Source organism: Suricata suricatta, chromosome 6, assembly GCF_006229205.1.
Source record: "Suricata suricatta isolate VVHF042 chromosome 6, meerkat_22Aug2017_6uvM2_HiC, whole genome shotgun sequence".
Classification (NCBI taxonomy): domain Eukaryota; kingdom Metazoa; phylum Chordata; class Mammalia; order Carnivora; family Herpestidae; genus Suricata; species Suricata suricatta.
Window position 1 is genome coordinate 68,492,103 of NC_043705.1, and position 10,073 is coordinate 68,502,175.

The 10,073-nt window shown below is 38.6% G+C and overlaps 1 long non-coding RNA gene across 1 annotated transcript; it reads left to right on the top strand.

Annotated features, from left to right (window-relative positions):
* The first annotated feature begins 1,548 nt into the window (after positions 1-1,548).
* Positions 1,549-9,190, top strand: LOC115294651. Its single transcript, XR_003910037.1, has 4 exons — positions 1,549-1,676; positions 1,796-1,967; positions 2,303-2,432; positions 8,948-9,190. It is a non-coding gene; the product is annotated as an uncharacterized LOC115294651 (long non-coding RNA).
* The last annotated feature ends 883 nt before the right edge of the window (positions 9,191-10,073 follow it).

Here is a 10,073-nt window from a genome sequence, read left to right on the forward strand (position 1 = left end):
ATGGAAATTAAACCATCAAATTAAAAAAAGTTAATAAAAAGAAAGCCCTTCAAGATAGACTTTGTTCATTTAAGCAAACCTTTGATATAAGAGAAGTTCATTTTCATCTTGGCCTTGTCTCACTTCCATATCCTCTTCTGATTAGCATCACTCTCCCCTCCTCCAGCCTCTTCTCCTAAATCAGTAACTGAGTGTTCTTGCCGAGCGTAGCTGACCAAAGCCATCCACTGTAGGGGCTCCAGAGCTTGCACTGTCTGAGAAATCCCCCTGGTCCTGGCTATCTTTATCTTGCCTTAACCAAACTTCACTTCTTCCTACACTCCTTTGTAAACATATCACTGGTTGATATCCTAATGGCTCAAGGAATAACTTTTGCATCCTAGGAGTTAAAATGTGGAAAGAGAACAGTAAATACATAAGCAACTATGACAAGCTATTGAGCTTTATAACACACATCAAATAAGAATCTCCATTCAGACTTTTTCCCTGTGTTTGTGTGCAGGCCTGGCCTGAGTTTTGACAAAGAAAAATCATTAAAATATTGTTACTTGTATAATGCAATACAAATTTGGTTAAGAGTAGGATAATCTAAATCACAACGTTCAAGCGACATTAACTTGCTTCTCTTTTCCTGTTGAGGAATTCATTAAGGAACTACGACAGGCAAACAACTTCAGAGAACAAGAGAATGGAAGTGAGAGCTTAAGGAAGATGACTTTTCAGGTTGCAGAAAGCACTGGCCGACAAATATTCAGGGAACCAGGAAGCAAGATGGAATAGAGGGATCTGAGGGGGCAATAAGAAGAGATAAGGGCTGAGTGGAAATTTGATTTTATTACCAAAAGGAGAGCAGAAGCTAATTAAAGTAGTAAGAAAGCGGACCTCACGTGCACAAGCACAAGTGTTCATCCAGCGGGTGTGTTTCACGCAGGCCGGAGGAGAGATTGACGCAAGCAGTATGCCAGGGTGAAGAAACACTGTTGATTGAGGGGTGGGAAAAAGGGTTCGGAAGACAGCATAGAACAAAGATTTGACCTTGGACCTAGTGTGGGGGTTGTGAAGAGTCAGATATATATTTTTTTTAATTTACGAGCTGAAGTATTGACAGAGATTAGAGAGAGATGTTTTTGTCTCGATCTAAATAGGAAATAATGATAGATTTATGAATTAAAGTTCCTTATATTTTTATTATTACTAGTCTCATTTGCCTAACTACTTGTTTTCTCTATGTCTCTTTCCATTTTTCCGTGGTTAATCTTTCTAAACGCCACTTGGTTGTGTCAATCTAGTTATGTATTGTTACTTTCCCTTATGACTCCTTTGCTTCTCCAGTAAGCTTCTTGAAAAGGGTGGGCCTCACTGCTGAATACATTTTCCCCTGGTCACAGTTATCTACCTGGCATTATCAGTGACCTAACCAGTGAACACTTTTGGTACTCATAGCTGGCAATTGAACTAATTAATGCTTATTTTTTCAAGAAAAATTTCATTGCTCTTTTGATTCTTTTCTTCTGGTTGTCCTTCCTGTCTGATCAGTCACCTGGAGTTCCACCCTCACCTGCTTCTCCTGCTGGCACCTGCTTCTCTGAACGCCACAAACCCTTCTTTGGCCATCTCATCACCTTCTGTCAAGTAAACTAGGCATTCCTCAGACTCTCACAACCGAGACCTCCCTGGTAAGCTCCAAAGCCATTTTTGTAACTATGCATGCTTCCATGAGGATAAACTCCTGGCACCTGAGATTCAGTATCCAAACTAGCATTCATTATCTCACTGCCTCCTCTTGACCCCATAGGAGATGCTCCTTCATTGTGATTTCAGTGTACTTGGGGAAGACAACCCAGTCCATCCCAACGAAAAAGGCTCTCCATCCTGCTCTGTTCAGGCTGGTCCGGCACCCCCAGCGCATCACCGTAACACCATTCTGTCCGTTTAGACTTACACATCAGCTGGTTCATTTGACCTAGGTAGGTATTGGTTCTGTCCAACTGTAGGAAACAGCAACCACAGTAAGAATGTAGCAGTGACAGTGTGTAAGGAACATCACTCTGGCAGTCAATGGAAGGGATTTAGGCCTGAATCTGGAACTTCAGTCTGAGGCTCAGGATGAAAAGGTAGGGGTAGCAGTGGGAACAGAGAAAAAGGAACATCTGTGTAGGACACGCTGAGAGAAATGTTGCTGGGAGCCAGTTCCACTCAGCTGGAGTACAAGGTATGTTTAGTTGCTGTCATCTAGGCTTTTTTAAAAACTTGGCTTTTCATATTGGTCAGGAGGAATAAAGCAATTCATTTGTGATAACAGGAGGTAAGAAGCAGTGACTGCCTGGTGCTACAGGACCCTGGGCCAGGCCTGCCAGGCGCCCATTCGCACTAGAGGACTCGTCTGCCCTGAGCTGATGAGCACAAACACCACTAGGGCTGTATTTGGAGAGGTAAGCCGTGTTTCTCCTCCTCCTCTCTTCCCCTCCATAGAATAGACTCACAGGAACTATTTCTAAGAACTTTCCTATGCCAGAGACAGTCACAAAAGGACAGGAAATAGCTTGCTGGGTTTTTTCTTTTTTACACATTTCTAATCCTCTACTATTGCCCTTTCTTTGGTGATATTTTAGGAGAAATGAAAAGTGCAGAAACAGATTAGATTAAAATCTATATTTTAATCTTTCAGTTGCCAAATTTCCATGAATTTATGTTAATTAAATAACTCGAATCAGGCTCTCATTTACACATTTACTCCTTAATTATTGTGATTATCTTCACTTTAAAATTCTACATCAACTAGAAATGAGTCCCATAAAACAAAAAATATTATGACATATTAATGTTGACATAAGGGGAAAATATGAACATTTCAAAAGATTTTTCCCTTTTTTACCATACATACATGTAAGAGTTGAATACGAGGCAATTATTCAAGCATGTCAGAATTCAAAATATCTCAAAAACTGAAGGAAACATTTCATACTTAACTATTTACATCTTTCACGTTTCTGTTTTATTTGGTGAGTTTAGACAATTTCAAAGGGCATATGTCATTTTGTATTGTCTTAGGATGGAAATATATATAAACAGCATATGCAGAGAACTTAGCAAGAGAATAAAGCACTTCCCTTTTACAAATGCATAGTTCTTCGTGATGTCTGGTATCACATCTTTTGCAAATAGTAGCCTGTTTTATAGCTGAGCAGAGCTCCAAAAATGAGATATCATGAAGAGAGAATTTCTGCAGTGATGCAGTGTTCACAAAACCAAGCAGTGAATGAAACCCTGATGTCAACACCATCATGGGCTGAACGAGCAGCCCATTGGACAACATATTTAGTTATATACACCCGTACTGTCGATAAGCCTGTCTTTCAAAATGATAGTCTTGACTTAAATTTACTTTTTTTAAATTTAGTTCAAACACAGAGAATTAGACCAGGGTAGAGAACACAGAACTATAGGAGGAACACTTCTGCTTTTTATATATTCAAGTATCAGTGTTTTGTTAAAAAAGAGAAAAGAAAGGAAGAAAGGAAGGAAGGAAGAAAGAAAAAGAGAGAGAGAGAGAGAGAGGGAGGAAGGGAGGGAGGGAGGGAGGGAAGGACAGCCAAATCTATTATAGAGATTTAAGGTGTCAGTATTGAGAACATAAAAACAGATATGGGCTCTCAAATACATGATACTAAGGGGGTTTTGTGATTTGTAGTCAGAATCACTTATAAAACAGATGTTCTTATCAAAATAAGGTAGTGGAAATTCTGCAAATGTCTAATTGTTGGACTCTATTACAATCTGACTATATTACCCAGTATTTTATAAGTATGGGGCTCCTTAAGTCAAAGTAGTGAAATTCAGAGAACATCGAATATATGTAATGTTTGGTTACAAAATCATCATGTGTATAAAAACAACGTAACACGTCACATAAATAAGTAGGTGTTCTAGGATTGTAACACCATTAGTAATTCCAAAGTCATATAAAAAAACAGACATACAAAAAACCAAAAGGATTGTAGCAGTAAAGATACCCCTTAGAAACCACCCAAATAGGGGTTCCCAGGTGGCTCAATCAGTTGAGCATAAGACTCTTGATTTCAGCTCTTGTCATGATCTCAGAGTTTATAGGATTGAGCCCTGCGTCAGGCTCCGTGCTAACAGTGTGGCACCTGCTTGAGATTATCTCTCTTCTTTCTCTCCCTCTCCCTCTCTCTGCCCCTCTCCTGCTTGTGCACACATATGTGTGCTCACTCTCTCAAAAAAACCAAAAAAAAAAAAAAATACCACACACATTCAAATGAATGCTTCTGCAATCTTGAACTATCTATAGTTTCCCCAAATCAAATGTTGGGTCACAACTTTTGCTTTTGTCCATGCTTTTCTCCCCATGTGCCTTGAACACCGTTGCTTCTGTTTTCCACCTAGTGCCTACTGGTCAACTTAGACTGAGTTCCAAGGAACTTGCCTTGGAATGCCTTGTCTGACTCCACGGGCAGGCCTAGGTGTGCCTCTCTGTGCAACAGCATTCCAACCGCATCTCTCGTAACCACAATACTTGAAAGGGTTTGCCCCGTTGTTAATGATCTGAGGGCAAAAGTGTGTTTACCTTTTCATCTTTTCTTCCCTTGCTTTGGCACAGTGCTTGTCACTGTGGCCATTGAAGGAATGGCTGTTGAACTAAACCCAAGTGCAGAATCTGGCATTCCAGAAGAGGTCTGAGGAAATGGGAGACTGGAACATACCATAGAGTTGATCCTGTGCTACGATTAAATGGAGTGTTTCATCCAAGCATTTACCCCATGTACCTGGCCTCGAAGCTCTAATTATGTTCTTCCCTTCTCATTGCATACTTTTTCCCAACATCACATGCTAAAATCCTACTCATGCTTCAAAGTCTCCAGCAAATCACTGGTTCTTATTTTCTTATTTTTCAACTGGATATTATTCATGTGACCTAACCCATAAATTTTTGTTGTTGTTCTTATGACATTTACTTTATTCAGTTTTGGGTTCCCATTATATGTTTTTATCTGAGCCATCTTTGTGCCCTTACACTGACTAACACTAAGCTTTATATGCACTAAATATTCTGTTAATACTTCTTTAATTGAATGCAGCTAACCTAAGGCAAAAACAATTTGTAGTCATGATATATTGGTAACAGATTATAAATATTACCTTGCTAAGGTCATGAGCTATGAAGAAAAAATGTTTCCTTTAAAAACTCATAAGCTACATGAATTTATATTTTCACGTGAATGTTCATAGCAGTTTTATTTGTAATAGTCAACAACTGAAAATAACCCCAATGTCCATCAACAGATGAATGAATAAACAATAAAGAAATAAAAATGAACACGCAGCAACATGGATGAATCTGAAAATAATTATGCCGAATAAAACAGACAAAAGAGTATTACTGTATGATCCGATTCATATAAAACTCTGGTTGCTTGGGAATGGGAAGGGCTGAGTCAGAAGCATCATCAAGGGGGATGAGAAACTCTGGAGGACAGTGGAAGTGTTCTCTCTCTTGACTCTGGCGATGGGTTAAGGGTATACATATGTCAAAACTAACTAATTCATATTACTAACTTGCACACTTTATCAGTGTTTTTATTTTTTTTTAATTTTTTTTAATGTTTTTAAATTTATTTTTGATACAGAGAGAGACAGAGCATGAGAGGGGGAGGGGCAGAGAGAAAAGGAGACACAGAACAGGAAGCAGACTCCAGGCTCTGAGCTAGTTGTCAGCACAGAGCCCAACGCGGGGCTCGAACCTACGAACGTGAGATCTGACCTGAGCTGAAGTCGGAGGCTTAACCGACTGAGCCACCCAGGTGCTCAGTGTTTTTAAAATCCCTCCTTTAAAATAATTTGTAATAAATAATTTGATCTCATTCATGTATACATTTTCTGTACATGATGAGCCAATTTAAGAAGATAAACTGCACTAAAAGTCTTAGAACTATTTTAATATGAAAATGAAGACTGTTAATACTAATATTTTTTAAATTATTAAAGCAGATTCTTTTACCTGGCAACAAATAGGTGTTAGGATGATCTACAATTCAGACTCTTCACTAACCATTCACCCATTTGAGTAATGTTATACATGCCTCTTCATTTTAATTATTTCACTAATTTTGTAATCAAAAAAATTAAAGCCAGGTTATTATAATTCTTATTCATTTTCTCTTTGAAAAGAATCATGTATTGGGTTTTAATCTCATCAAGAGAGGGTGCTGATAATGCTTATTCTTCCATAGAGTAGCAGATGTGACCCTGAGGGCCCCACCCTCTAGCCCAAGGGGTAGAGCCTGCTAAAATTCCAAAAGGGGCTTGAGTTTAGAGTGATGTCTCCACCTAGTTGGCCAGAACTAGGAATCTGCCCTCATCCCTGGCCTCCCCTAGGAATTGCCACATGAGAATACTCCCATCCAATCCACAAGACATTTACTGACTGTACATAAATGGTATGGATTTTTATGTCCTTACAGATACAGACTGTGAAGGTCCCACCAACATACCTGTAAGGATTACTTCTGTGAAATCAAACATGGCCAATATATGCATCAAGGCCCTTAGGTATGTTTGAGCTGAGAGGCCAGATGAGGGAACGTTCTAAGAGAAGGACATTCCTGAAGATTAGGGGAGTAAGGCCCAGTGGGCAAGGGAAGGGAAAAACATAGCTTCTGCCCATTCTCTAGCCACCAGCCAGTCCATTATGTCACTAAGAGGTCAGAGCTCAGCTCCTTAGTTGCTAGAGCTTTAAAGATCTCAAAGAAAATCTAGCCCTAAGGAATGAGACATCCACATCCTTGTTTTCTGATAAATTCCTTCTATCACTGAAGGAACAAATACTCAATGTCTTTTCATTCCACTCCCACTAAGAACCTTGCCTTTTTTGGGGGTGAATCCTACTTCTTCTGCTCAGAAGGAATAGATGTCAGAGTTGGGAAGTTAGCATATAGTGGCATGTTAGATATTTTATCTGGATCTATTTTTCTCACACATGCTTTTGTCTATCAGTCTGGGCAAAACTGAAGTGTGTAATCATCCTTGATGATCTCACCTCACTTCCATTTAGTATCTCCCTTCCTTTTTCTCTCATGCCACCCCAGGGCTACACAGGAGTACTTGTAATAAAACATTTTAGTGTTGAAAAGGATCTTTAAAAGTCACCTATAACAACAACTGAACAGATCCTCCTGAAATCCTTGTCAAACAAGGACAACTGGCTTACACTGCAAAACTATTTTAGCTAACTGAACAAAAGAACCCATGGCAGGAACCAATGGAAGAAGACTGAAGAGGATTCTTGGTCTTTTCTCTTCTCCCATTCAACCAACATATGTTATAACAGTCATTCACTAAAAAGAATGTTTCATTCAATATTTCAGGTAAGAAGGAAAAAAAGAGGAGAAGATGACATAATGGAAAGATGGAAGGGTGCCATAATTTTTTTTTTCACGTAGGTGGGAACAGCTATTGATTCTATGCACATGCCTTCATACCACTTACTATTTTGATTAACTTAGAAAACAACCTTCTAGATGGTGGCAGGAGAGCAATATAGAAAAAAAACAAGGTTGGGGTGACTGTGTGGCTCATTCAGTTGAGCATCTTTTTTTTTTAATGTTTTTATTTATTTTTGAAAGAGAAAGAGACAGCGTGAGCAGGGGAGGGTCAGAGAGAGGAGGAGTCACAAGTTCTGAAGACAGGCTTCAGGCTCTGAGCTAGCTGTCAGCACAGAGCCTGACACAGGGCTCGAACCCACAAACCATGAGATCATGACCTGAGCTGAAGTCGGATACTTAACTGACTGAGCCACCCAGGCACCCCAGAATCTAACTCTTGATTTCAGCTTAGGCCATGACCCCAGGGTTGTGGGATCAAGCTCCACATTGGGCTCCATGCTTTGTGTGGAGCCTGCTTAAGAGTCTTTCTCCTTCTTTCTCTCTCTCTCTCTCTCTCTGCCACTCTCCCCTGCTCATTTTCTCTCTCCCTAAAATAAAAGAAAAAGAATTTAAAGCAAGGATTTAAGTATCAAGAATGTTACTTCTAAATTGTAACATAACCTGGTAGATCATAATGAAATGTGCCAAGAGACTGTTTGTGACCACTGATTAGAGTGCCACTATATATTTACTTTGTAAAGATGCACTCTTGCATAATTATCATCATAAACATATGCCTTACTGCAGTAAGGCATCATTTTTTTCTATATGATGCTCATATAAAAATAAGTTCTGCTTTATTCAACCATACACCAGATACTTCTCATTTCTAATAGTGCCAATATATTTTGATTAGTAAACATCAAATATATGAAAACTAGATTTTGACCAAATAATATCTCTTGTTATTGTTGCTTTTAACTTTGAAAAGTTAACTTCACATTTCATTTTCACCATGTTACAATCCTGTGAGAGGGATGGTATTAATAAAAAAACAGGTAAACAAACACTGTGATACTTGTTCCAGTCAGAGAGTTAGGGATTAGCTAGTTATCTGAGGTGGCTTGTCTGGGACTTGTCTCCTGGCTCCACCTCTTTTCTGTCTTCAGCTGAAAGATGTACTTGGAGTGGACGCCACCCCCTGTGAGCTCTCACACAGGTCCTGCTGATGGTCTTCACAGAAACTGATAACAATCCTGAACAGAATCTGTTACCTTTTCTTATCAGTTTGCCACATGTCCTGGTCCACAAGCCCTTCTCAGGAGACCAGTGCCACTTGTCATGTCAATCTTTTGACATTTTCCAAAGGAAATGAATATGTTAAAGTCTACATACGGTGTACAAATATGTTAAGTCTGTATAAGGTCTCTGATCCAGAAAGTATTGTGAAAAGAACAAGTAAACTGTATTTTCTTCTTTTGGAAGCATTAAAGATGTCTTCTTTAATTATTACACTAAAGATTCTCTAATCAAAAACATGCTTGCTGATAATTTTTGTCTTGCAGGAATATGAATGTTTTCTAAGGGGAGGCATTTAAAATGCCTTAGTTGAAGACTGACTCAAAGAAAAGCTTTCTTTTGGATTCATCTCAACATCTATCAGGTGGTATTATTTTTCCAATAATCTTTTACTTTATCCTTTGCTTTCTAAAGAGTTTATGTCCAACCTATAATTATTTTCTGCTAATTAGAGTAATTCATAGTTAATTATTCAAAATGATTCCTCTTCAAAATCAAATCCATTTCTTGTCATGACATTAAAAAAAGTACAAATAAAATACTATCAGAATGCAAATTTCTGTCAGAAGGGAATGCTTTTTTTTAATTTTCTTTAAATAGCATTAAAATCTTTCTCTACCAGCAAAGCCTCCATGATTGCCTACTTCAATTAGTGTGAACTAGAAAAGGACAACTGAACCATGAAGTGATGAATGTCAATGTTTTTGATAATTACTAAAGACTAGTTTTATTGACAATATTGGAGTAAGTAATATACTATATCCTTAAAGAAGAGTTGCAAAGCACTAAGACCTCAAGAGGGTAAGGACAAACAGTGAGCATGTTAGCGTGGGACCTGCATGTCTACAGATCTACTTTGATGATGTATGTCTCTTTGTAGACCCTCATTTGGCTAAATCTTCCTTTCTTGGTACCGCCCTGGTCCTACTTTCTCAAGAGAAAGCCCCTTCCTTCTGTTATCCAGGTGGCCCTGGAGCTTCCTCTATTTCTAAGCAACAATCATGCTTTGCCTGTATCTGGACCACTGCCCCATTCTGATCTCACTCTCAATTTTGTTTTATTCTGATTGTTGTATGAATCCCAACTATCTTTTCCAAGATGGTACGGTTCTCCTCTGCCTAAGTTTTTCTTAGGCAATAGCATTCATAAATGTGCACTATACTTAGTTACATTTTCTGTTGTTGTTTTTACTTAGTCAAATTTTCTACATACATTGATTGCCTTCAGTGCACGATGCCCAAAAGTTGTATAATTAAAATGAAAAAAGTTGAACATACCAACTGTGTAGATCATGAACAGTTCTATTAGATTCAAACAAAGAGAGTAATGATACAGATGCATCAATGTAAGCATAAGATAAAAAAGATCTTTAGGAGTGGCGGCTGCTTCCGA